A 25,650-nucleotide genomic window follows, 5' to 3' on the forward strand; every position below is an offset into this window, starting at 1 on the left:
CCCACAGAAAAAAAAAAGCGCCGCCGCACCACCGGGTGGGCTCGAACCTCCAACCTCTCGGTTAACAGCCGATCACGCTAGCCGATTGCGCCACGGAGACAGTCGTGCTCCACTCTCACCACCATTAGAACATATCTTCAAAGCTATCAGCGCAAAGAAAAAGCAACACACCACTCCCGGGAGGGCTCGAACCTCCAAATTTTCGGTTAACAGCCGAACGTGGTAGCCAATTGCGCCACGGAGACAGTCGTGCTCCAATCTCACCAACGTCAGAACATTTCTTCAAAGCTATCAGCACAAAGAAAGAGCATCACACCACTCCCGGGAGGGCTCGGAACTCCAACCTTTTGGTTAACAGCTGATCGCGCTAGCCAATTGCGCCACGGAGACAGTCCTGCTCCACTCTCACCACCCTGAGAACATATCTTCAAAGCTATCAGCCCAAAGAAAAAAAGCAACAAACCACTCCCTGGAGGGCTCGAACCTCCAACCTTTCAGTTAACAGCCGATCGCGCTAGCCAATTGCGCCACAGAGACAGTCGTGCTCCACTCTCAACACGATCAGAACATTTCTTCAGAGCTATCAGGCCAAAAGAAAAAAAGCGCCGCACCACCACCGGGTGGGCTCGAACCTTCAACCTTTCGGTTAACAGCCCATCGCGCTAGCCAATAGCGCCACGGAGACAGTCGTGCTCCTCTCTCACCACCGTCAGAACATTTCTTCAGACTATCAGCCCAAAGAAAAAAAAGCGCCGCACCACCACCGGGTGGGCGCGAACCTCAACATTTCGGTTAACAGCCGTTCACGCTAGCCGATTGCACCACGGATACAGTCGTGCTCCACTCTCACCACCATCAGAACATATCTTCAAAGCTATCAGCGCAAAGAAAGAGCAACACACTACTCCCGGGAGGGCTCGAACCTCCAAAATTTCGGTTAACAGCCGAACGTGCTAGCCAATTGCGCCACGGAGACAGTCGTGCTCCAATCTCACCAACGTCAGAACATTTCTCCAAATCTATCAGCACAAAGAAAAGAACATCATACCACTCCCGGGAGGGCTCGGAACTCCAACCTTTTGGTTAACAGCCGATCGCGCTAGCCAATTGCGCAGCGGAGACAGTCATGCGCAACTCTCACCACCGTGAAAACATTTCTCCAAAGCTATAAGCGCAAAGATAAAAAAACTGACACACTGCTTCCGGGAGGGCTCGAACCTCCAAACTTTCGGTTAACAGCCGAACGCGCTAGCCAAATGCGCCACGGAGACAGTCGTGCTCCATTCTCACCACTGTCAGAACATAACTTTAAAGCTATCAGCGCAAAGAAAAAAGCAACACACCACTTCCGGGAGGGCACGAACCTCCAACCTTTCGGTTAACAGCCGATTGCGCTAGCGAATTGCGCCACGGAGACAGTCCTTTTCCACTCTCACCACCATGAGAACATAACTTTAAAGCTATCAGCCCAAAGAAAAAAAAGTGCCGCAGCACGACCGGGTGGGCTCGAACCTCTAACCTTTCGGTTAACAGCCGGTCGCGCTAGCCAGTTGCGCCATGGAGACAGTCCTGCTCTACTCTCACCACCATCAGAACATATCTTCAAAGCTATCAGCCCAAAGAAAAAAGAGCAACACACCACTCTCGGGAGGGCTCGAACCTCCAACCTTTCGGTTAAAAGCCGATCGCGCTAGCCAATTGCGACACGGAGACAGTCGCGCTACACTTTCACCACCGTCAGAACATTTCCTCAGAGCTATCAGCCCAAAGGAAAAAAAGCGCACCACCACAACCGGGTGGGCGCGAACCTCCAACCTTTCGGTTAAGAGCCCAACGCGCTAGCCAATTGCGCCACGGAGACAGTCGTGAGTCGTGGTCCACTCTCACAACCATCAGAACATACCTTCAAAGTTATCAGCGCAAAGATAAAAGCAACACACCACTCCCGGGAGGGCTTGAACCTCCAACCTCTCGGTCAACAGCCGATCGCGCTAGCCAATTGCGCTACGGAGACAGTCCTGCACCACTCTCACCACCATCAAACATATCTTCAAAGCTATCAGCCCAAAGAAAAAAAAAGCGCCGCACCACCCCCGGGTGGGCTCGAACCTCCAAACTTTCGGTTAACAGCCGATCGCACTAGCCAATTGCTCCACGGAGACAGTCGTGCTTCACTCTCACCACCATCAGAACATATCTTCAACGCCATCAGCACAAAGCAAAAAAAGCGACACACCGTCCACGGGTGGACTCGAAACTCCAACCTTTCGGTTAACAGCCGATCGCGCTAGCCAATTGCGCCACGGAGACAGTCGTGCTTCACTCTCACCACCATCAGAACATATTTTCAACGCCATCAGCGCAAAGCAAAAAAAGCGATACACCGTCCACGGGTGGGCTCTAACCTCCAACCTTTCGGTTAACAGCCCATCGCGCTAGCCAATAGCGCCACGGAGACAGTCCTTTTCCACTCTCACCACCATGAGAACATAACTTCAAAGCTATCAGCCCACAGAAAAAAAAGCGCCGCAGCACCACCGGGTGGGCTCGAACCTCCAACCTTTCGGTTAACAGCCGATCACGCTAGCCGATTGCGCCACGGAGACAGTCGTGCTCCACTCTCACCACCATCAGAACATATCTTCAAAGCTATCAGTGCAAAGAAAAAGCAACACACCACTCCCGGGAGGGCTCGAACCTCCAAATTTTCGGTTAACAGCCGAACGTGGTAGCCAATTGCGCCACGGAGACAGTCGTGCTCCAATCTCACCAACGTCAGAACATTTCTCCAAAGCTATCAGCACAAAGAAAAGAGCATCACACCACTCCCGGGAGGGCTCGGAACTCCAACCTTTTGGTTAACAGCCGATCGCGCTAGCCAATTGCGCAGCGGAGACAGTCATGCGCAACTCTCACCACCGTGAAAACATTTCTCCAAAGCTATCAGCGCAAAGATAAAAAAAGTGACACACTGCTTCCGAGAGGGCTCGAACCTCCAAACTTTCGGTTAACAGCCGAACGCGCTAGCCAATTGCGCCACGGAGACAGTCGTGCTTCACTCTCACCACCATCAGAACATATCTTCAACGCCATCAGCGCAAAGCAAAAAAAGCGACACACCGTCCACGGGTGGACTCGAAACTCCAACCTTTCGGTTAACAGCCGATCGCGCTAGCCAATTGCGCCACGGAGACAGTCGTGCTTCACTCTCACCACCATCAGAACATATCTTCAACGCCATCAGCGCAAAGCAAAAAAAGCGACACACCGTCCACGGGTGGGCTCGAACCTCCAACCTTTCGGTTAACAGCCCATCGCGCTAGCCAATAGCGCCACGAAGACAGTCCTTTTCCACTCTCCCCACCATGAGGACATACTTCAAAGCTATCAGCCCACAGAAAAAAAAGCGCCGCAGCACCACCGGGTGGGCTCGAACCTCCAACCTTTCGGTTAACAGCCGATCACGCTAGCCGATTGCGCCACGGAGACAGTCGTGCTCCACTCTCACCACCATCAGAACATATCTTCAAAGCTATCAGCGCAAAGAAAAAGCAACACACCACTCCCGGGAGGGCTCGAACCTCCAACCTTTCGGTTAACAGCCGATTGCGCCAGCGAATTGCGCCACGGAGACAGTCCTTTTCCACTCTCCCCACCATGAGAACATAACTTCAAAGCTATCAGCCCAAAGAAAAAAAAGCGCCGCAGCACGACCGGGTGGGCTCGAACCTCTAACCTTTCGGTTAACAGCCGGTCGCGCTAGCCAGTTGCGCCATGGAGACAGTCCTGCTCTACTCTCATCACCATCAGAACATATCTTCAAAGCTATCAGCCCAAAGAAAAAAGAGCAACACACCACTCTCGGGAGGGCTCGAACCTCCAACCTTTCGGTTATAAGCCGATCGCGCTAGCCAATTGCGACACGGAGACAGTCGCGCTACACTTTCACCACCGTCAGAACATTTCCTCAGAGCTATCAGCCCAAAGGAAAAAAAGCGCAGCACCACAACCGGGTGGGCGCGAACCTCCAACCTTTCGGTTAACAGCCCAACGCGCTAGCCAATTGCGCCACGAAGACAGTCGTGAGTCGTGGTCCACTCTCACAACCATCAGAACATACCTTCAAAGCTATCAGCGCAAAGAAAAAAGCAACACACCACTCCCGGGAGGGCTTGAACCTCCAACCTCTCGGTCAACAGCCGATCGCGCTAGCCAATTGCGCTACGGAGACAGTCCTGCACCACTCTCACCACCATCAAACATATCTTCAAAGCTATCAGCCCAAAGAAAAAAAAGCGCCGCACCACCCCCGGGTGGGCTCGAACCTCCAAACTTTCGGTTAACAGCCGATCGCGCTAGCCAATTGCGCCACGGAGACAGTCGTGCTTCACTCTCACCACCATCAGAACATATTTTCAACGCCATCAGCGCAAAGCAAAAAAAGCGATACACCGTCCACGGGTGGGCTCTAACCTCCAACCTTTCGGTTAACAGCCCATCGCGCTAGCCAATAGCGCCACGGAGACAGTCCTTTTCCACTCTCACCACCATGAGAACATAACTTCAAAGCTATCAGCCCACAGAAAAAAAAAGCGCCGCAGCACCACCGGGTGGGCTCGAACCTCCAACCTTTCGGTTAACAGCCGATCACGCTAGCCGATTGCGCCACGGAGACAGTCGTGCTCCACTCTCACCACCATCAGAACATATCTTCAAAGCTATCAGTGCATAGAAAAAGCAACACACCACTCCCGGGAGGGCTCGAACCTCCAAATTTTCGGTTAAAAGCCGAACGTGGTAGCCAATTGCGCCACGGAGACAGTCGTGCTCCAATCTCACTAACGTCAGAACATTTCTCCAAAGCTATCAGCACAAAGAAAAGAGCATCACACCACTCCCGGGAGGGCTCGGAACTCCAACCTTTTGGTTAACAGCCGATCGCGCTAGCCAATTGCGCAGCGGAGACAGTCATGCGCAACTCTCACCACCGTGAAAACGTTTCTCCAAAGTTATCAGCGCAAATATAAAAAAAGTGACACACTGCTTCCGAGAGGGCTCGAACCTCCAAACTTTCGGTTAACAGCCGAACGCGCTAGCCAATTGCGCCGCGGAGACAGTCGTGCTTCACTCTCACCACCATCAGAACATATCTTCAACGCCATCAGCGCAAAGCAAAAAAAGCGACACACCGTCCACGGGTGGACTCGAAACTCCAACCTTTCGGTTAACAGCCGATCGCGCTAGCCAATTGCGCCACGGAGACAGTCGTGCTTCACTCTCACCACCATCAGAACATATCTTCAACGCCATCAGCGCAAAGCAAAAAAAGCGACACACCGTCCACGGGTGGGCTCGAACCTCCAACCTTTCGGTTAACAGCCCATCGCGCTAGCCAATAGCGCCACGAAGACAGTCCTTTTCCACTCTCCCCACCATGAGAACATACTTCAAAGCTATCAGCCCACAGAAAAAAAAGCGCCGCAGCACCACCGGGTGGGCTCGAACCTCCAACCTTTCGGTTAACAGCCGATCACGCTAGCCGATTGCGCCACAGAGACAGTCGTGCTCCACTCTCACCACCATCAGAACATATCTTCAAAGCTATCAGCGCAAAGAAAAAGCAACACACCACTCCCGGGAGGGCTCGAACCTCCAACCTTTCGGTTAACAGCCGATTGCGCTAGCGAATTGCGCCACGGAGACAGTCCTTTTCCACTCTCACCTCCATGAGAACATAACTTCAAAGCTATCAGCCCAAAGAAAAAAAAGCGCCGCAGCACGACCGGGTGGGCTCGAACCTCTAACCTTTCGGTTAACAGCCGGTCGCGCTAGCCAGTTGCGCCATGGAGACAGTCCTGCTCTACTCTCACCACCATCAGAACATATCTTCAAAGCTATCAGCCCAAAGAAAAAAGAGCAACACACCACTCTCGGGAGGGCTCGAACCTCCAACCTTTCGGTTAAAAGCCGATCGCGCTAGCCAATTGCGACACGGAGACAGTCGCGCTACACTTTCACCACCGTCAGAACATTTCCTCAGAGCTATCAGCCCAAAGGAATAAAAGCGCAGCACCACAACCGGGTGGGCGCGAACCTCCAACCTTTCGGTTAACAGCCCAACGCGCTAGCCAATTGCGACAGCCACGGAGACAGTCGTTCTCCGCTCTCACCACCATCAGAACATATCTTCAAAGCTATCAGCGCAAAGAAAAAAGCGACACACCGTCCCCTGGTGGGCTCAAACCTCCAACCTTTTGGTTAACAGCCAATCGCGCTAGCCAATTGCGCTACGGAGACAGTCCTGCACCACTCTCACCACCATCAAACATATCTTCAAAGCTATCAGCCCAAAGAAAAAAAAAGCGCCGCACCACCCCCGGGTGGGCTCGAACCTCCAAACTTTCGGTTAACAGCCGATCGCACTAGCCAATTGCGCCACGGAGACAGTCGTGCTTCACTCTCACCACCATCAGAACATATCTTCAACGCCATCAGCGCAAAGCAAAAAAAGCGACACACCGTCCACGGGTGGACTCGAAACTCCAACCTTTCGGTTAACAGCCGATCGCGCTAGCCAATTGCGCCCCGGAGACAGTCGTGCTTCACTCTCACCACCATCAGAACATATTTTCAACGCCATCAGCGCAAAGCAAAAAAAGCGATACACCGTCCACGGGTGGGCTCTAACCTCCAACCTTTCGGTTAACAGCCCATCGCGCTAGCCAATAGCGCCACGGAGACAGTCCTTTTCCACTCTCACCACCATGAGAACATAACTTCAAAGCTATCAGCCCACAGAAAAAAAAAGCGCCGCAGCACCACCGGGTGGGCTCGAAACTCCAACCTTTCGGTTAAAAGCCGATCACGCTAGCCGATTGCGCCACGGAGACAGTCGTGCTCCACTCTCACCACCATCAGAACATATCTTCAAAGCTATCAGTGCAAAGAAAAAGCAACACACCACTCCCGGGAGGGCTCGAACCTCCAAATTTTCGGTTAACAGCCGAACGTGGAAGCCAATTGCGCCACGGAGACAGTCGTGCTCCAATCTCACCAACGTCAGAACATTTCTCCAAAGCTATCAGCACAAAGAAAAGAGCATCACACCACTCCCGGGAGGGCTCGGAACTCCAACCTTTTGGTTAACAGCCGATCGCGCTAGCCAATTGCGCAGCGGAGACAGTCATGCGCAACTCTCACCACCGTGAAAACATTTCTCCAAAGCTATCAGCGCAAAGATAAAAAAAGTGACACACTGCTTCCGAGAGGGCTCGAACCTCCAAACCTTCGGTTAATAGCCGAACGCGCTAGCCAATTGCGATACGGAGACAGTCGTGCTTCACTCTCACCACCATCAGAACATATCTTCAACGACATCAGCGCAAAGCAAAAAAAAGCGACACACCGTCCACGGGTGGACTCGAAACTCCAACCTTTCGGTTAACAGCTGATCGCGCTAGCCAATTGCGCTACGGAGACAGCCCTGCTCCACTCTCACCACCCTGAGAACATATCTTCAAAGCTATCAGCCCAAAGAAAAAAAGCAACAAACCACTCCCGGGAGGGCTCGAACCTCCAACCTTTCAGTTAACAGCCGATCGCGCTAGCCAACTGCGCCACAGAGACAGTCGTGCTCCACTCTCAACACCATCAGAACATTTCTTCAGAGCTATCAGGCCAAAAGAAAAAAAGCGCCGCACCACCACCGGGTGGGCTCGAAACTCCAACCTTTCGGTTAACAGCCCATCGCGCTAGCCAATAGCGCCACGGAGACAGTCGTGCTCCTCTCTCACCACCGTCAGAACATATTTCAGACTATCAGCCCAAAGAAAAAAAAGCGCCGCACCACCACCGGGTGGGCGCGAACCTCCAACCTTTCGGTTAACAGCCGTTCACGCTAGCCGATTGCGCCACGGAGACAGTCGTGCTCATCTCTCCACCATCAGAACATATCTTCAAAGCTATCAGCGCAAAGAAAGAGCAACACACCACTCCCGGGAGGGCTCGAACCTCCAAAGTTTCGGTTAACAACCGAACGTGCTAGCCAATTGCGCCACGGAGACAGTCGTGCTCCAATCTCACCAACGTTAGAACATTTCTCCAAATCTATCAGCACAAAGAAAAGAGCATCACACCACTCCCGGGAGGGCTCGGAACTCCAACCTTTTGGTTAACAGCCGATCGCGCTAGCCAATTGCGCAGCGGAGACAGTCATGCGCAACTCTCACCACCGTGAAAACATTTCTCCAAAGCTATCAGCGCAAAGATAAAAAAACTGACACACTGCTTCCGGGAGGGCTCGAACCTCCAAACTTTCGGTTAACAGCCGAACGCGCTAGCCAAATGCGCCACGGAGACAGTCGTGCTCCATTCTCACCACTGTCAGAACATTACTTTAAAGCTATCAGCGCAAAGAAAAAAGCAACACACCACTTCCGGGAGGGCACGAACCTCCAACCTTTCGGTTAACAGCCGATTGCGCTAACCAATTGCGCCACGGAGACAGTCCTTTTCCACTCTCACCACCATGAGAACATAACTTCAAAGCTATCAGCCCACAGAAAAAAAAGCGCCGCAGCACCACCGGGTGGGCTCGAACCTCCAACCTTTCGGTTAACAGCCGGTCGCGCTAGCCAGATGCGCCACGGAGACAGTCCTGCTATACTCTCACCACCATCAGAACATATCTTCAAAGCTATCAGCCCAAAGAAAAAAGAGCAACACACCACTCTCGGGAGGGCTCGAACCTCCAACCTTTCAGTTAAAAGCCGATCGCGCTAGCCAATTGCGACACGGAGACAGTCGCGCTACACTTTCACCACCGTCAGAACATTTCCTCAGAGCTATCAGCCCAAAGGAAAAAAAGCGCAGCACCACAACCGGGTGGGCTCGAACCTCCAACCTTTCGGTTAACAGCCCAACGCGCTAGCCAATTGCGCCGCGGAGACAGTCGTGGTCCACTCTCACCACCATCAGAACATATCTTCAAAGCTATCAGCGCAAAGAGAAAAGCAACACACCACTCCCGGGAAGGCTCGAACCTCCAACCTCTCGGTCAACAGCCGAACGCGCTAGCCAATTGCGACAGCCACGGAGACAGTCGTTCTCCGCTCTCACCACCATCAGAACATATCTTCAAAGCTATCAGCGCAAAGAAAAAAGCGACACACCGTCCGCTGGTGGGCTCAAACCTCCAACCTTTTGGTTAACAGCCAATCGCGCTAGCCAATTGCGCTACGGAGACAGTCCTGCACCACTCTCACCACCATCAAACATATCTTCAAAGCTATCAGCCCAAAGAAAAAAAAGCGCCGCACCATCCCCGGGTGGGCTCGAACCTCCAAACTTTTGGTTAACAGCCGATCGCGCTAGCCAATTGCGCCACGAAGACAGTCGTGCTTCACTCTCACCACCATCAGAACATATTTTCAACGCCATCAGCGCAAAGCAAAAAAAGCGACACACCATCCACGGGTGGGCTCGAAACTCCAACCTTTCGGTTAACAGCCGATCGCGCTAGCCAATTGCGCCACGGAGACAGTCGTGCTTCACTCTCACCACCATCAGAACATATCTTCAACGCCATCAGCGCAAAGCAAAAAAAGCGACACACCGTCCACGGGTGGGCACGAAACTCCAACCTTTCGGTTAACAGCCCATCGCGCTAGCCAATGGCGCAAAGGAGATAGTCGTGCTCCACTTTCACCGCCGTCAGAACATTTCTCCAAAGCTATCAGCGCAATAAAAAAAGCGACACACTGCTCCCGGAAGGGCTGGAACCTCCAACCTTTCGATTACCATACGAACGCGCTAGCCAATTGCGCTACGGAGACAGTCGTGCTCCACTCTCACCACCGTCAGAACATTTCTTGAAAGCTATCAGCGCAAAGAAAAAAAAAGCGACACACCACTCCCGGGAGGGCTCGAACCTCCAACGTTTCGATTAACAGCCGATCGCGCTAGAATATTGCGCCACGGAGACTTTTTTTTCTTGAATGAATGAAATTATCAACAGTAATGTACACAGAGCATACTTCACCAGAAGTCCGGAAAACACGCAAAATCGTCAAGAAGGAGAAGTGACTCCGGAACAGGGTCAAAAGTGTCGGCAACACTGCGCACTTGAGCAGCTGCTTCTCGGAAGACAGATATAGTCGACCATGGTTGCTCGGCATGTCTATCAATCGTGCGACTTTTCCATAATGAATACAGTCCCAACAACATAAACAAGTCGTAAGGAGTATTATCAGTCAGACTCTTTTTGAACAGAAGGAACCTAATAACATTACCTGTGATTGGAAGTTCGTGCTGCACTCTCACCGCCATCTGAACATTTCTCCAAAGCCATCAGCGCAAAGAAAAAAAGCAACACACATCTACCGGGAGTGCTCGAATCTCCAAACTTTCGGTTAACAGCCGAACGCGCTAGCCAATTGCTTCACGGAGACATTTTTGCTGCACTCTCACCACCGTCAGAACATTTCTTCAAAGCTATCAGCGCAAAGAAGAAAAAAGCGCCGCACCACCACCGGGTGGGCTCCAACCTCCAACCTTTCGGTTTACAGCCCATCGCGCTAGCCAATTGCGCCACAGAGAAAGTCGTGCTCTACTCTCACCACCGTCAGAACATTTCTTCAAAGCTATCAGCCCAAAGAAACAAAAGCGCCGCACCACCACCGGGTGGGCTCGAACCTCCAGCCTTTCGTTTAACGGCCGAACGCGCTAGGCAATAGCGCCACGGAGACTGTCGTGCTCCACTCTCACCACCGTCAGAACATTTCTTCAGAGCTATCAGCCTAAAGAAAAAGAAACGCCGCACCACCACCGGGTGGGCTCGAACTTCCAACCTTTTGGTTAACAGCCGATCGCGCTAGCCAATTCCGACACGGAGACAGTCGTGCTCCACTCTCACGACCGTCAGAACATTTCTTCAGAGCTATCAGCCCAAAGAAAAAGAAACGCCGCACCACCACCGGGTGGGCTTGAACTTCCAACCTTTTGGTTAACAGCCGATCGCGCTAGCCAATGGCGCCACGGAGACAGTCGTGCTCCGCTCTCACCACCGTCAGAACATTTCTTCATAGCTATCAGCCCAAAGAAAAAAAAGCGCCACACCACCACCGGGTGGGCTCGAACCTCCAGCCTTTCGGTTAACGGCCGAACGCGCTAGCCAATTGCGCCACGGAGACAGTCATGCTCCACTCTCACCATCATCAGAACATGTCTTCAAAGCTATCAGCGCAAAGAAAAAGGCAACACACCACTCCCGGGAGGGCTCGAAATTCCAACCTTTCGGTTAACAGCCTATTGCGCTAGGAATTTGCGCCACGGAGACAGTACCCTATCGAAAAAAAACGTATGGTGGGCATGGTGGAAACAACCACCCACCATTATAGTGGATTAATGTAGTGGGTGAATGGTGGAAAACGCCCACCATGGTGCATGGTGCGTATGGTGGGTGCTGCAGTGCCGTCAACGCTTCAGCGCGAAATGACGTCAGAATCACCGTGACGAGCTGCCACAAAAAATAAAAAAGAATTCCATAGAAACGGTATAAAAAACACCTGTCCTGTAAAAAAAAAACAAGGCGCCCAGGGAGATCGAACGTGCAACCTGCGGATTTTGATTCGAAGACACTAACGACTGCGCCACACCAACATGACGTTGATGGTGTGCTGAATACTTAGTTGGCATACTAACGTACGGTTCAACTTATGTTTGTCGAGTACACAACATAGACAAGATATACACCTGCTACTAAAAATTGCACATTTAATAGACACAGGCAACTGCGGCCTGTAACGATTGCCATTGTGTTAATGGCACTAGTGCTATTTTTTTACAATTCACAACTTCAAGAAAAAAAACAAGTGGACTGGGGAGCAGCAACAGTTTTCCGGCGGGGTCTGCCAAGTTTATTATCCGTTTCGCGCTCGTTCTAAAGGGCGACATCTGCTCACGCTTTATGACGCTTCTAGGCTCATTCCATAGATTCGCCCGCCTAGTTTATTTGATTGAGTATTGGGATGTTTTTCGCGCAATGTAGAGGGCGGTCGTGCCAGCGCAATGCTGTAGCTCTTTCGCTAAAGCAACAACTACATAACAGCTTGGCCAAAACGAATTCAGTGTGCCGGAAACATTACGCTATCATATTGGTTCACCAAGCATACGAATTGCCACTTCTGAGTTCCCGTACAAAAGCTAGAGAAGTGCCGGCGAGCGCGACCGGTGGCTTTCGGTGAGAAGACACTGACGTTCTCTGGGAGTGCTTTAATCGCGTCGCATCGATGTTTGTTGCTTCTTGAGCGGACACCATACACAATGAAAAATGCTTCATTTAGGTTAATTGATGCCATGGCTGCGCTGTATTGTCATACTTAATCGTCGAAATCGTGTATTCTGAAACCCGGAAGCACGGATAACACAATTGTACGGGCTCGGTCGGTAGGCCTAACATTTGGTGGAAATCATGGTGGTAGAACATGTAGTGTACAGATCCCAGCTTGGTACACTATATAAATTGCCCGCCATTATAAGCCCACCCATCATCTGCTTACTGCTTCCCAGCATTATCGCGATGGTGGGCAGAGCTTCTCAGCTTGGTACACCATGTAGCCCACCATAATAAGCACCACCCAACATATACTTAGGGCTTCCCAGCATTATCGCAATGGTGGGCCGAGTGTCCCATTATTGCCCACTATCTAGCCTCTGCTTTCCACCATCATTTCCACTTTACCCATCATCTGTACACCACACCACCCAGTATGTCCCGGCATATCCACCATATTTTCCACTACGTCTCACCATATCCATCATAATTTCCACCATGCCCACTATTATTTCCACTACGCCCACCATGTTTTCCAGTATCCACCATGGCAATTTTTCTGGTAGGGTAGTGCAGCACTCCCACCTCCGTCAGAACATTTCTTCAGAGCTATCAGCCCAAAGAAAAAAAAGCGCCGCACCTCCACCGGGTGGGCTCGAACCTCCAGCCTTTCGGTTAACAGCCGATCGTGCTACCCAATCGCGCCACGGAGACAGTCGTGCTCCACTCTCACCACCATCAGATCATATCTCCAAAGCTATCAGCGCAAAGAAAAGAGCAACACACCACTCCCGGGAAGGCTCAAAACTACAAACTTTCTGTTAACAGCCGATCGCGCTAGCCAATTGCGCCACAGAGACAGTAGTGCAGCACTCCCACCTCCGTCAGGACATTTCTTCAGAGCTATCAGCCCAAAGAAAAAAAGCGCCGCTACACCACCGGGTGGGCTCGAACCTCCAACCTTTCGGTTAACAGCCCATCGCGCTAGCTAATAGCGCCACGGAGACAGTCGTGCTCCACTCTCACCACCATCAGAACATATCTTCAAAGCTATCAGCGCAAAGAAAAAAGCAACACACCACTCCCGGGAGGGCTGAAACCTCCAATTTTTGGTTAACAGCCGAACGTGCTAGCCAGTAGCGCCACGGAGACAGTCGTGCTCCACTCTCACCACCATCAGAACATATCTTCAAAGCTATCAGCGCAAAGAAAAAAGAGCGCCGCACCACTCCCGGGAGGGCTCGAACCTCCAACCTTTCGGTTAACAGCCTATCGCGCTAGGCAATTGCGCCACGGAGACAGTCGTGCTACCCTCTCACCACCAGCAGAACATATCTTCTAAGCTATCAGCCCAAAGAAAAAAAAAGCGCCGCACCACCACCGGGTGGGCTCGAACCTCCAACCATTCGGTTAACAGCCGATCGCGCTAGCCAATTGGGACACGGAGGCAGTCGTGGTCCACTCTCATCACTGTCAGAACATTTCTTCAGAGCTTTCAGCCCAAAGAAAAAGAAACGCCGCACCACCCCCGGGTGGGCTCGAACCTCCAACTTCTCGGTCAACAGCCGATCGCGCTAGCCAATTGCGCCAGCCACGGAGACAGTCGTTCTCCCCTCTCACCACCATCAGAACATATCTTCAAAGCTATCAGCGCAAAGAAAAAAGCGACACACCGTCCCTTGGTGAGCTCGAACCTCCAACTTTTCGGTTAACAGCCAATCGCGCTAGCCAACTGCGCCACGGAGACAGTCCTGCACCACTCTCACCACCATCAAACATATCTTCAAAGCTATCAGCCCAAAGAAAAAAAAAGCGCCGCACCACCCCCGGGTGGGCTCGAACCTCCAACCTTTCGGTTAACAGCCGATCGCTCTAGCCAATTGCGCCACGGAGACAGTCGTGCTTCACTCTCACCACCATGAGAACATATCTTCAACGCCATCAGCGCAAAGCAAAAAAAGCGACACACCGTCCACGGGTGGGCTCGAAACTCCAACCTTTCGGTTAACAGATGATCGCGCTAGCCAATTGCGCCACGGAGACAGTCCTGCTCCACTTTCACCATCATCAGAACATATCTTGAAAACTATCAGCCCAAAGGAAAAAAAGCGCCGCACCACCACCGGGTGGGCTCGAACCTCCAACCTTTCGGTTAACAGCCGATCGCGCTAGCCAATTGTGCCCCGGAGACAGTCCTGCTCCACTCTCACCACCATCAGAACATATTTTCAAAGCTATTAGCCCAAAGAAAAAAAAGCAACAAACCACTCCCGGGAGGGCTCGAACCTCCAACCTTTCAGGTAACAGCCGATCGCGCTAGCAAATTTCGCCACGGAGACAGTAGTGCAGCACTCCCACCTCCGTAAGAACATTTCTTCAGAGCTATCAGCCCAAAGAAAAAAAGCGCCGCACCACTCCCGGGAGGGCTCGAAGCTCCAACCTTTCGGTTAACAGCCTATCGCGCTAGCCAATTGCACCACGGAGACAGTCGTGCTCCCCTCTCACCACCATCAGAACATTTCTCCAGAGCTATCAGCCCAAAGAAAAACAGTCATGCCCTTTTGGTCTCTGTAATGCGCCGGCCACATTCGAAAGAATGATGGACTCATTTCTCCAAGGGTTTAAACGGTCAACCTGCTTATGTTATTAAGACGACGTTATCGTTTCCTCGCCCACATTCGACTCTCGTCTCAAGCGTTTATCGGCGATTCTTGAAGTTTTTCATCGAGCCGGACTTCAACTGAACTCGTCTAAATGCCACTTTGCTCGTCGTCAAATAACCGTACTTGGCCACATCGTCGATGCCGCAAAAGTCCGCCCAGAACCCGAGAAAATTCGCGCCGTCACGGACTTTCCTGTTCCGAAGTCAACAAAGGACGTTCGCAGTTTTGTGGGCTTGTGCTCCTACTTTCGACGGTTTGTTAAGGACTTCGCCATCATTGCACGCCCACTCACAAACCTCCTGAAGAAGGACACCCCGTTTTTCTGGGGCGTTGATCAAGCTTCATCTTTTTCCCAGCTCACGATGCTCCTTAAAACACCGCCGATTTTAGCCCATTTCAATCCATCAGCTCCAACCGAGGTTCGCACTGACGCTAGTGGGCATGGCATCGGGGCAATGCTAATGCAACATCAACGCGGACAAGACCGTGTTATAGCGTATGCAAGCCGCCTGCTATCTACAGCCAAGCGCAACTATTCAATCACACAACGTGAGTGTCTCGCTCTTGTGTGGGCAGTCGCCAAGTTTCTCCCATACTTATACGGGCGTTCATTCCGGGTAGTCACCGACCACCACGCGCTCTGCTGGCTGGCCTCGCTCAAGAATCCCTCAGGACGCCTCCCTCGTTGGTCCCTACAATTACAAGAATACACGTTCACCGTAACGTACAAAACAGGGCGGTCACATCAAGATGCGGATTCTTTATCACGCTACCCTGTGGAAGAGGCTGCCCATACTGACACCTTTCCAGACCTTTTGCCTGTGACGCAGCTACTCAACCTTGGCCACGAACAACGCCTGGATGCTTCCCTGCGAACCATCATTGACAAGCTTGAGTCAATGCCTCGCGAGGCATCTCTACAAAGGTTCCTGGTAAAAGACGGCATCCTGTATCGCCATAACCTCGATCCATATGGCCATGACTTGCTCCCCATCATACCAGCACATCTTCGTGCGACTGTTCTCAACCAGCTTCATGACGCTCCTTTGGCGGGACACTTGCGCGTCTCTCGGCAATACGACCGTGTACGTCGTCGTTTCCTTTGGCCTGGTCTTGCCCGCTCTGTTCGACGCTACGTCGCCGCTTGTGAGCCCTGCCAGCGCCGCAAAAAGCCATCTTCCCTACCAGCTGGATTCCTTCAGCCAATCGACATTCCCATTGAACCTTCTTTCGAATTGGCCTCGACCTGCTTGGCCCATTCTCGATCTCCAGCTCAGGCAACAATTGGATCACTGTCGCCACTGACTATGCGACACGGTACGCTATCACACGAGCACTTCCAACGAGTTGCGCAACCGATGTGGCGAACTTTCTGGTATATGATATTATTTTAGTACACGGAGCTGCACGTCAATTTCTCACTGACCGGGGCCGGACCTTCCTATCAGCTGTCGTTGATGAAATCCTGCGCTCTTGCTCTGCAAAGCACAAGTTTGCCACTTCGTACCATCCGCAAACGAACGGTCTTACGGAGCGCCTCGACCACACCATAACCGACATGCTTTCTAAATACGTAGCGGCCGACCACCAGGACTGGGACGTTCATTTGCCATTTGTGACGTTCGCATATAATTCGTCACGTCACGACACTGCCGGCTATTCACCATTCTATCTTCTATATTTTGAGCATTGCCAGTGGGATGATGCAATAAGTGCGCGTCGCCAGATCACGATGCTGTGGCGCGTGCTCTCGTCTTTCACGCGTACTTTGCCCTGCGAAAGGGGGAATGGACGCTCATGCGTGCGCGCGCTTATCTTACGGTGGTGAGAATCGTATGCCTTGGTCTTCCACTTGAAATATTTTGTTGTATTTATTGGGTGCACAAAGGTCACTACACTCGCTGCACAGTCTCTACGAAAGCGCCATGCTTTTCAGACACTGGGAAGTAACAATTGAGGTGCTTATTTGCGTTCATCTGTACCTGCGCATACGTTTCGTGCGTCATTTGTATGTGAGCAACGTGGAACAGCTTTCGATGTGCTTGCCTAGCGCCTTTTTCCAATGCCTGGGCGAAGGAGCAGATTTCAATGGGAAGCGGCCGTCGGTGTTAGTGTGGCATTTTGCTGCCAGGCACCACTACCAGAGTAGGCATATCACCGCGTCGTCTCTCGCGCAAACAACGCCGGGGGTGCGTTCGAAGCTGTATACGGTTCGGCCTTCGGCTGTATTGGCATTGTTTGAGGTATAATTGTTGAGATGTGAAACACTTGTTGTTCTAGACACCTAGCTCGTTTCCTAGGCATGTGTCGTTTTCGACTTCTTCATTGAGGCAATCGCTTGTCCTCTGCTAAGCCGATACCAGATAGCTCATGCCAGGCCAGCGATGCGCCGAAAATAATTTTTTCATTGTTTTGTTTGCTCTTCTGAGAGTTGCTTTTTTGACTTACTGAAAGTTGATTTTTGAGAGTATTAGCTTCTGTGCAAGACGCCAATTCTAAAGCCTTGGGTGCTTTATGTTCTCTGATGCTTGCTACTGTACAGTGGTGTAGCACATTATATGCAAGCACGGAGTTCATGCGCTAAATGGCATGAATTGCCACTGAACTGCTTCCAGGAATATAAGTGATCATCCATTTCCTTCGTAACGCTTTTGAGTATTACATGTGTTTACACTGAGAGAAAGCAAGTGCGAGAAAATGAGAAAAGATGCCATTTGAATTCACCATTTGACAGAAAGGTGTTGGTACGAAAAACAAACAAAAACAGCTCCATGTACGGCACGATTCCTGCAACCGTGGCCGATGTTTTGAACAGGCGCGGTCGTTAGTGTAAAGTCTGATGCCGATCCACATCTTGAGCCAAGGTGACAGGCGAGAAAAATGCTGGCTGTTGTCAATTCCTGGATTTCGTCTGTGTATTCCTGGACAGATTTATTTGGCTGCTCGGTTCTGTTTCTTTTTTCTTTTCTTCGGCCGTTCTATTCGGTAGCGAGCACAGTAGAGGTTGAATGGCTGTAGACACGGACGCTTTCACCACGGGAGGCACCCTGTTCAGCCTTAGAAGGACGCATTCATTACGACACAGTACATGATAACTGTCGCGTGTTTCGCGTGTAACTCATGTTTTGCCCTAGGGCTCCCATTCAGCTTCGGGGCGTAATGTAAGCGTTGCACTCTGGAGTGATCGCCGGGCAGTGTAGCTACTGATAAGACTCATTCGTTGACTGTTCGGACGTAGCGCAGTGCCGCTTAGTCATACCGATTGCCATGCTTCCAAATGTGAAGTGTAGTCTTGCGCCACCACTTCTTATAATCTGCAAAATATTTGAGTTGTGAGTCACGGCTACATATTTGAGTGTAGCACAAATATTGTATTACAAGATCACTTACCTTGCCTGATTACTGCAAGCACCCTCCCTCGTACACCAGTGGAGCTGCAATTTCGCGGAATGACAGCCATACATTGTATTAAGGCAGAAGCATAAATAACAATAGTATATCCTTTATTTTTCACCAAGACAATGATCGAGGGTGAGATAAAAAGCTGACAAGCAGCTTGATAAGCTCCGCCCTCCCTCTAATTGTACACTTTGGAGCGTTTGCAGTTGCGCTGCACTTATGAAGGAGCAAGAAAAAAAAACTCGCAGCGATATAACATGAGGAGGCAATAATTAACAATGTGAATAAACGGGGCAAATAAACAGCATAAAAAATCCTCACCAAAACAGATGCGAATGCAACAAATTCCTCATGAAAAGCGAAAATGGATCGTTGGCGGCATCCGGCATCTTCTCAAGCCAGCTGCGTTTACACGATATGATGCACCAAATCATCGTTACATGAAGAAGACGTCATCTTATGACATCACAAATCATAATGTTTTGTGATGAACCCTCCTTTCGCATTCATTTCATTGGCAACACCTGTCTTTGAACGTTAAATTCTTTTAACATTCAGAAAGTTAAATGTTAGCAAGCACACATCGCATGCTTTCATTCTCAGACACACAAAGCTGCATGCTTAACATGTTTTGTGCTAGTGGAGCTCTTGAAAAAGGTCGTTATAGTTATAGTGCGGTACCACTTATAGTGGGGATATTCTTCACTCCCGCGACTTATCTTATAAGCGGTCTATACTGTACCTCCCTTTCTGTTACAATTATTTCTAAGTGGTTGGAGCTGGGATAATAAAAAGACAGAGTCACACATGTGGCGAAGACCATATTGCATCGTTTTGTTGCCACTACAGTCAGAGCCCAGTAGAAACAGCGCGCTGCTATGTTTGTGTTACTTTTCTTCCTCGCTGTACCCGGCGAGTAGCACAAATGCAAAGCCGGTGAGAAGCACAAATGCAAATTAACTCGCTCAAAAACACGAATCCAGGAGCTTCCTTGTACTCGTGGTTGTTCAGCGCCAGCTTCGCGTAGTCTCAGGGAGCTTTTATGCACACACACCTCCCGCCCAGTTTCAGGGTGATGAAATCTGCAACAGTGCAAGCACAAGTAGCCACCGAATTTGACGGGCAACCTAGTTACCATCCATAGCCGGCGCTAAATTGGGCAGGCCGCCATCTTTATTCTCACTTGCGGGTCGGCACCCGTGATATGCCAATAAAAATTTTGGCTAGCATGCAACGCTAGTGTACAGCACTATCGAAAACATGAAGGCTGGAATTTTCAGCATCGTGAGTACAGTGCTGTGAGCCTTTGCGGTCTTTTCTCTGGTGATTTATTGCGTATACGTTGGTTATGCATTCGCACATGATGCAGTCGTGTTCTTCGTAAGCTGCTCGCCTTTGCTTTCATGCACGTACTGCCCAAAAGGTTTGCAGATTTCTGGCTCACAACCATTCTGGGGGATTTATTAGGAAATGGGTAGCTCAGAAAAAAAATTTATATATTTAAAGGTCAGCGAATAGAATAATTTCTCGTTTTGTACAATAAAAATATTGCTTTTTTTGTAAATTATGCTTGAGAAAAGGTTAGATGAATTTGTTCATACTGAAATAGAAATAAATGAGTAATATTGAAATTTTTTTTTCTGTAGTCTATGCACAAGTTAGCTAAGAACTTTTAGAATTGGGGTTATTGTGTTTGTCTTTTTGGTTGTTCAATGAAATTTTTTTCGTCAGCGTGCATCCACGTTACATGCATGATATCATCGCAGAACGCTTCAGTTCTTCTAAGTGCTGCTATTTGACTGGTCGTGTAAGGAAATATTGCTTCTGTGAAATGCTCAGGATTCTATAGAGCAAAAAGTTTTGGGTAAGGGTTTCTCAATAAAAACCGTGGCTTTCGTTCTGCACAATCCAACTTCACAGATAATTTCAATGCATTGTTTCCACTTGCACAAGACATTTCCGCACGTGCCAGCCGGTGGCCAAATAGGCCAGAGTGTACACAGCCTTGATTACTATACATTATTTTCAACATTACATGTAAACTAAGCGAATGAACGGACTTGGAAATCTAAAGGCAAGTCATTTAATTCAAAAGTAATGAATGGATACATAAACATACATGACATCTCTGAAATAGCATATTTACAATAGTTGAATTCATTTGTGATGCTTTTATGAAGATTAAGCTTACAAGAGTCATGCCTCATGCATAGGCGTATCTCCTGGGGGGGCAAGGAGAGTGCTGCCCCCTCCCACTAAGGAAAGTAAGGGAGGCTGAGCTCCCCCCCCCCCCACTTTCGGCAGTGGCCGCTGTCGACTGCACACTGAGAAACGAACTCAGACGAAATTTTCGTTCAGCGCAGCTATCACATAAATATATATAATGATATTTAAAGATACTTTTCGTAGAGTTTTGCTCATAGGGGTTCTTTCCGTGTCTTAATTGTGACCGTGCAATGTAAGCTTTTTGCATTGCAGGCCGCTTATGCAATACTTTCGTGCCTTACGCTCGAACATTGCAAGGGAAGCCACGGCTCAGTCGGAGCTCTGGCTCTTTGAACCACTCTGACGTGCCTTTATTGGAGTTTGTCTGACCTGAAGTTTACATCGAAGGTGACGTAGGTTCAGGTGGAAAGCAAATAGGAAACGCTGTATGGACTTCCTCCCGCCTGAAAACAACATCATGTGTCTTAGAAAATGAATTCAATCGCTGCTGCTCTATATCGCAGCTACTGTGAGTCGAAGAGGGCGTATAGAAGTGTGTTTGAAGGGGGCCGAGTCGGAAGAACTAAAAACTGTTCGTATTGTTGTCTCCAGTTTACCAGCCTCACCTATATAACATATTGCCACGTTCCATTTCCCAAGTTTTTGTTATCATCCCAAAACACCACACGATTCTCAGCGCAAACCGCGCCTGCAGTTTTCTAGAAGGTTCCGGACTGTAGTAGATCATTTCGATAAGATCACGCCCACTGTGCGAACGGTACAGATTGTTCTGGAACCTACGCCACCGCCAGCGATAACGCTAGAACATTCGACGGCAAGAGTATAAATGTCAACGCGCTTCGCCGCCTGTCAGTTGTTGATCGAAGGCCGACGCTGCGTTCGCCGCTATCAGTCCGAGACTGCTATGTGTACAAGACTGGTGCTGTAATTAGACTTTCCCTTTACCGGGCACAGGTTCGCCCAAATAAACAGTTAAATCACAACACGAAGTTTCCTGTCTTCGGCCACGTCACGACCTCGTGACATCTGGTGGAGGTGCTGCTTCGTTCATGTACCGGACGCCCCCGTCAAGCAGTGAATCTAGCCCCCGTCGCGGAGAAGACACCGACGCCAACCAAGAGCAGCGAACAAGCCGCCGGCAGCAAGGCCTCCCACCGGAGTACGGCCTTCTACAAGACAAGGCACGGAAGACCAAGACCATGACCTCGACTGCAGCGACAATGACAACCGGAGCGTCCCAGCCCGCGATCGTCATTCATCAACCTAGGGAACCACCAACGTTCCATGGCTCATCGTTTGAAGATTGATTGATATGTGGGGTTTCACGTCCCAAAACCACTCTATGATTATGAGAGATCGTTTGAAGACCCGGAAACCTGGCTAATAACATACGACCGCGTGGCCACCCTCAACCACTGAGACAACGAAGAAAAGCTCCGTCGTGTGTACTTCTACCTGGAAGACACCGCAAAGACCTGGCTAGAGAACCGGGAGTCCACGCTCCGATCGTGGGATGTCTTCTGCGGCGCATTTCTGCAAACGTTCGCGAGCGTCGCTCGCAAAGAGAGGGCCGCTGCTCTACTCGAGACCCGGGTTCAGCTACCAAATGAAAAGGTTGGAATTTTCACAGAGGAGATGACCCGCCTATTCCGTCACGCTGACCCAGACATGCCTGAGGAAAAGAAAGTTCGGTTCCTCATGCGAGGGGTCAAACAGGAGCTCTTCGCAGAACTAATGAGGAATCCACCGAACACCGTTCAAGAATTTGTACCCGAAGCGACCACCATCGAAAAAACCCTGGACATGCGAACCAGACAGTATAATCGTCACCTGTCTCCAGAATGCGCTTCTGCTCGAGCCAGTGACTCCGACGACCTGCGTGAAACGATCCGAGCGATCGTGCTGGAAGAGCTGCGCAAACTGTTGCCTTCGGCGCAGCCTCAAGTGGATTCGATCGCAGACATTGTGCGAGAAGAAGTCCGGCAATCGCTTCAAATTCCCCACGCACCGCTGCCCGAGCCGGAACCTATGAGCTACGCCGCTGCACTGCGCCACAACGCTCCTCCCCGTCCACGCCAAGACGCCGCCCCATCGCACTTCCGTCGACAGACGCCACCGCCGCCACTACCCCCACCGACGTCATACCGTACGCCAGCAGCCCAGCGCAGTGCACCGAGGAAGACTGACGTCTGGCGCACCCCTGACCATCGCCCACTCTGCTACCACTGCAGCGAGGCCGGACACACATACCGCCGCTGCCAGTACCGACAGATGGGACTGCGTGGCTTCGCCGTCAATGCACCGCGTCCACAGCCAGGAGAACAACCACGTTACATCGCCGACTACCTGACAGGAACTCGGTGGACACCACGATGCCCTTCGCGTTCGCCGTCGCCCAGCCGCCGCACGTCACCGCACCACCGGCAGTACTCTGGCCCAACGCGGGGCCGGTCTCCTAGCCCGTATCCGGGAAACTAAGGGCAGCAACCGGTGGAGGGGCGGTTGCTGTGCGACGAACTACCGAAGATCCTCCGACGACGACGACGCCGCGACGGAGCTTTCCGAACACAACGCCAAACAGGCAAAGCCCTGACGGCGAAAGCTCACTTACCGAAGATGGCCTGACGACGCAACATGGAAGCAGCGGAACAAGCCGACGCAGCCGTGACCCGACGCCACGCCCTAACTGTAATGCGAGACGGCGAACTAGCGACCTCGACGTTCTTATCGACGGCCACAGTGTGACCGCTCTCGTCAATACCTGAGCCGACTATTCTGTCATCAGTGGGTCGTTCGCCGCGAAGTTAAAGAAAGTTAGGGCAGCTTGGAAAGGCCCTGAAATCCGCACAGCCGGAGGCCATCTCGTAACGCCTGCAGGAATCTGCACAGCGAGAGTCACCATTAACGGCCGTATTTATCCTACATACTTCGTAGTCCTACAGCGTTGCTCAAGAGATGTCATCCTTGGCATGGACTTCTTATGCCTCCATGGTGCTGTCATCAACCTAAAAACAAAGTCGATAACGTTATCCACAGAAGAAGCACTACCGCCGCGCACGCCGTCAGAACACCATGCCTTGAATGTGCTGGAAGAACAAGTCACCATTCCGCCTCGCTCAAGCGTCATTATTTCAGTCGGCGCTCCTAAATCACCTGACTTGGAAGGCGTCGTTGAAGGCAGTCGGCATCTGTTGGTCACCCGAAATATTTGCGTCGCAAGAGGGATTGCAGAGCTGCTGGGAGGCAAAGCAACGGTTATGCTCACGAATTTCAGCAATGAGTACAAACATGTGAACAAAGGAACAACGGTCGCATACATCGAAGACATTGTCGAAGCCACAAGTGCTTTCGCCCTCGCCGATTCTGCGGAACCTGCTCTCAGGAACCAAGCCCCTCCCATAGCTTTCGACGTCAATCCCAGACTTCCGAACGATAAGCAAGAACAGCTCAAGGCCCTGCTCCTGCAATACGAAGATTGCTTTTCATCGTCATCGAAAATTCGGCAGACCCCAATCACGAAACATCGCATCATAACCGAAGAAAATGCCAGACCACTCCGCCAGAGTCCGTACAGGGTTTCGACGTGAGAACGTGAGGCCATGAAGAGACAAGTTGATGAAATGCTGCGGGATGACATTATCCAGCCGCCCAAGAGTCCATGGGCATCCCCCGTGGTGTTAGTGAAGAAAAAGGATGGGACCCTACGTTTCTGTGTCGATTATCGCCGCCTGAACAAAATCTTAAGAAAGGACGTGTATCCTCTCCCACGAATAGACGGCGCACTTGATCGGCTCCATAACGCCAAGTACTTTTCGTCAATGGACCTCAAGACTGGCTATTGGCAAATCGAAGTCGACGAAAGAGACCAAGAGAAGACGGCGTTTATAACACCAGATGGCCTCTTCGAGTTTAAGGTGATGCCCTTCGGCCTTTGCTCAGCGCCTGCAACTTTTCAACGCGTTATGGATACAGTACTGGCAGGATTGAAGTGGCAGACTTGCCTTGTTTACTTGGACGACGTCGTCGTATTTTCCTCGAGTTTCGACGAGCATCTTCGGCGCCTTGAAGTTGTACTTCAAGCCATCAAGACTTCGGGACTCACACTGAAGCCAGAAAAGTGCAGATTTGCGTATGAGGAGCTCTTGTTTCTGGGGCACGTTATCAGCAAGTCTGGAGTTCGTCCCGATCCACGGAAAACAGCCGCCATCGCCAACTTCCCGCTGCCCACTGACAAGAAAGCCGTGCGCCGATTTCTGGGCCTGTGTGCCTATTATAGGCGGTTCGTGAAAAACTTCGCCCGCATCGCCCATCCTCTCACTAACCTTACCAAGGCCGACGTGGAGTTTAAGTGGGAAACGCCGCAGGAACACGCTTTCCAGGAGCTTAAACATCGCCCCCAGACGCCTCCGTTACTTGCCCATTTCGACGAATTCGCCGAGAAAGAAATACATACTGACGCAAGCAGCGTAGGTCTTGGCGCCGTTCTTGTGCAGAGGACTGACGGACTTGAAAGGGTTGTTAGTTACGCCAGCCGATCGCTATCCAAAGCAGAAGCAAATTATTCCACAACAGAAAAGGAGTGCCTCGCCATCATCTCGGCTACGTCGAAATTTCGCCCCTACCTCTACGGCAGACCCTTCAAAGTTGTGAGCGACCACCATGCATTGTGTTGGCTAGCCACCTTGAAGGACTCTTCAGGTCGCCTCGCACGATGGAGCCTGAGACTTCAAGAATATGACATTACTGTCATTTACAAGTCCGGCAAAAAACACTCCGACGCCGACTGTCTCTCTCGTGCGCCTGTCGACCAACCGCTACCCGACGACCCGGATGACGACTACTTGTTAGGAACGATAACTACCGACGACTTCGCTGAACGACAGAGGGCCGACCCGGAACTTAAGACCCTAATAGAATACCTCGAAGGCAGGACCGCCGAAGTCCCGAAGGTATTCAAGCGCGCACTTGCGTCGTTCTCTCTACGAAACGGTCTTCTACAAAAGAAAAACTTTTCTTCGAGCTAAGTACCTC

The 25,650-nt window shown here is 50.9% G+C and overlaps 5 non-coding genes across 5 annotated transcripts; all 5 read right to left on the bottom strand.

Annotated features, from left to right (window-relative positions):
* Positions 1–1,197: 1,197 nt before the first annotated feature.
* TRNAN-GUU (transfer RNA asparagine (anticodon GUU)) lies at positions 1,198–1,271 on the bottom strand. The gene has a single exon. It is a non-coding gene; the product is annotated as a tRNA-Asn (tRNA).
* A 669-nt stretch (positions 1,272–1,940) lies between these two features.
* TRNAN-GUU (transfer RNA asparagine (anticodon GUU)) lies at positions 1,941–2,017 on the bottom strand. The gene has a single exon. It is a non-coding gene; the product is annotated as a tRNA-Asn (tRNA).
* A 955-nt stretch (positions 2,018–2,972) lies between these two features.
* TRNAN-GUU (transfer RNA asparagine (anticodon GUU)) lies at positions 2,973–3,046 on the bottom strand. The gene has a single exon. It is a non-coding gene; the product is annotated as a tRNA-Asn (tRNA).
* Positions 3,047–4,157: 1,111 nt separating this feature from the next.
* Positions 4,158–4,234, bottom strand: TRNAN-GUU (transfer RNA asparagine (anticodon GUU)). The gene has a single exon. It is a non-coding gene; the product is annotated as a tRNA-Asn (tRNA).
* Positions 4,235–8,284: 4,050 nt separating this feature from the next.
* On the bottom strand, positions 8,285–8,358 carry TRNAN-GUU (transfer RNA asparagine (anticodon GUU)). Its single transcript has one exon. It is a non-coding gene; the product is annotated as a tRNA-Asn (tRNA).
* Between the last annotated feature and the right edge of the window lie 17,292 nt (positions 8,359–25,650).

Source organism: Rhipicephalus microplus, unplaced genomic scaffold, assembly GCF_043290135.1.
Source record: "Rhipicephalus microplus isolate Deutch F79 unplaced genomic scaffold, USDA_Rmic scaffold_40, whole genome shotgun sequence".
NCBI lineage: Eukaryota > Metazoa > Arthropoda > Arachnida > Ixodida > Ixodidae > Rhipicephalus > Rhipicephalus microplus.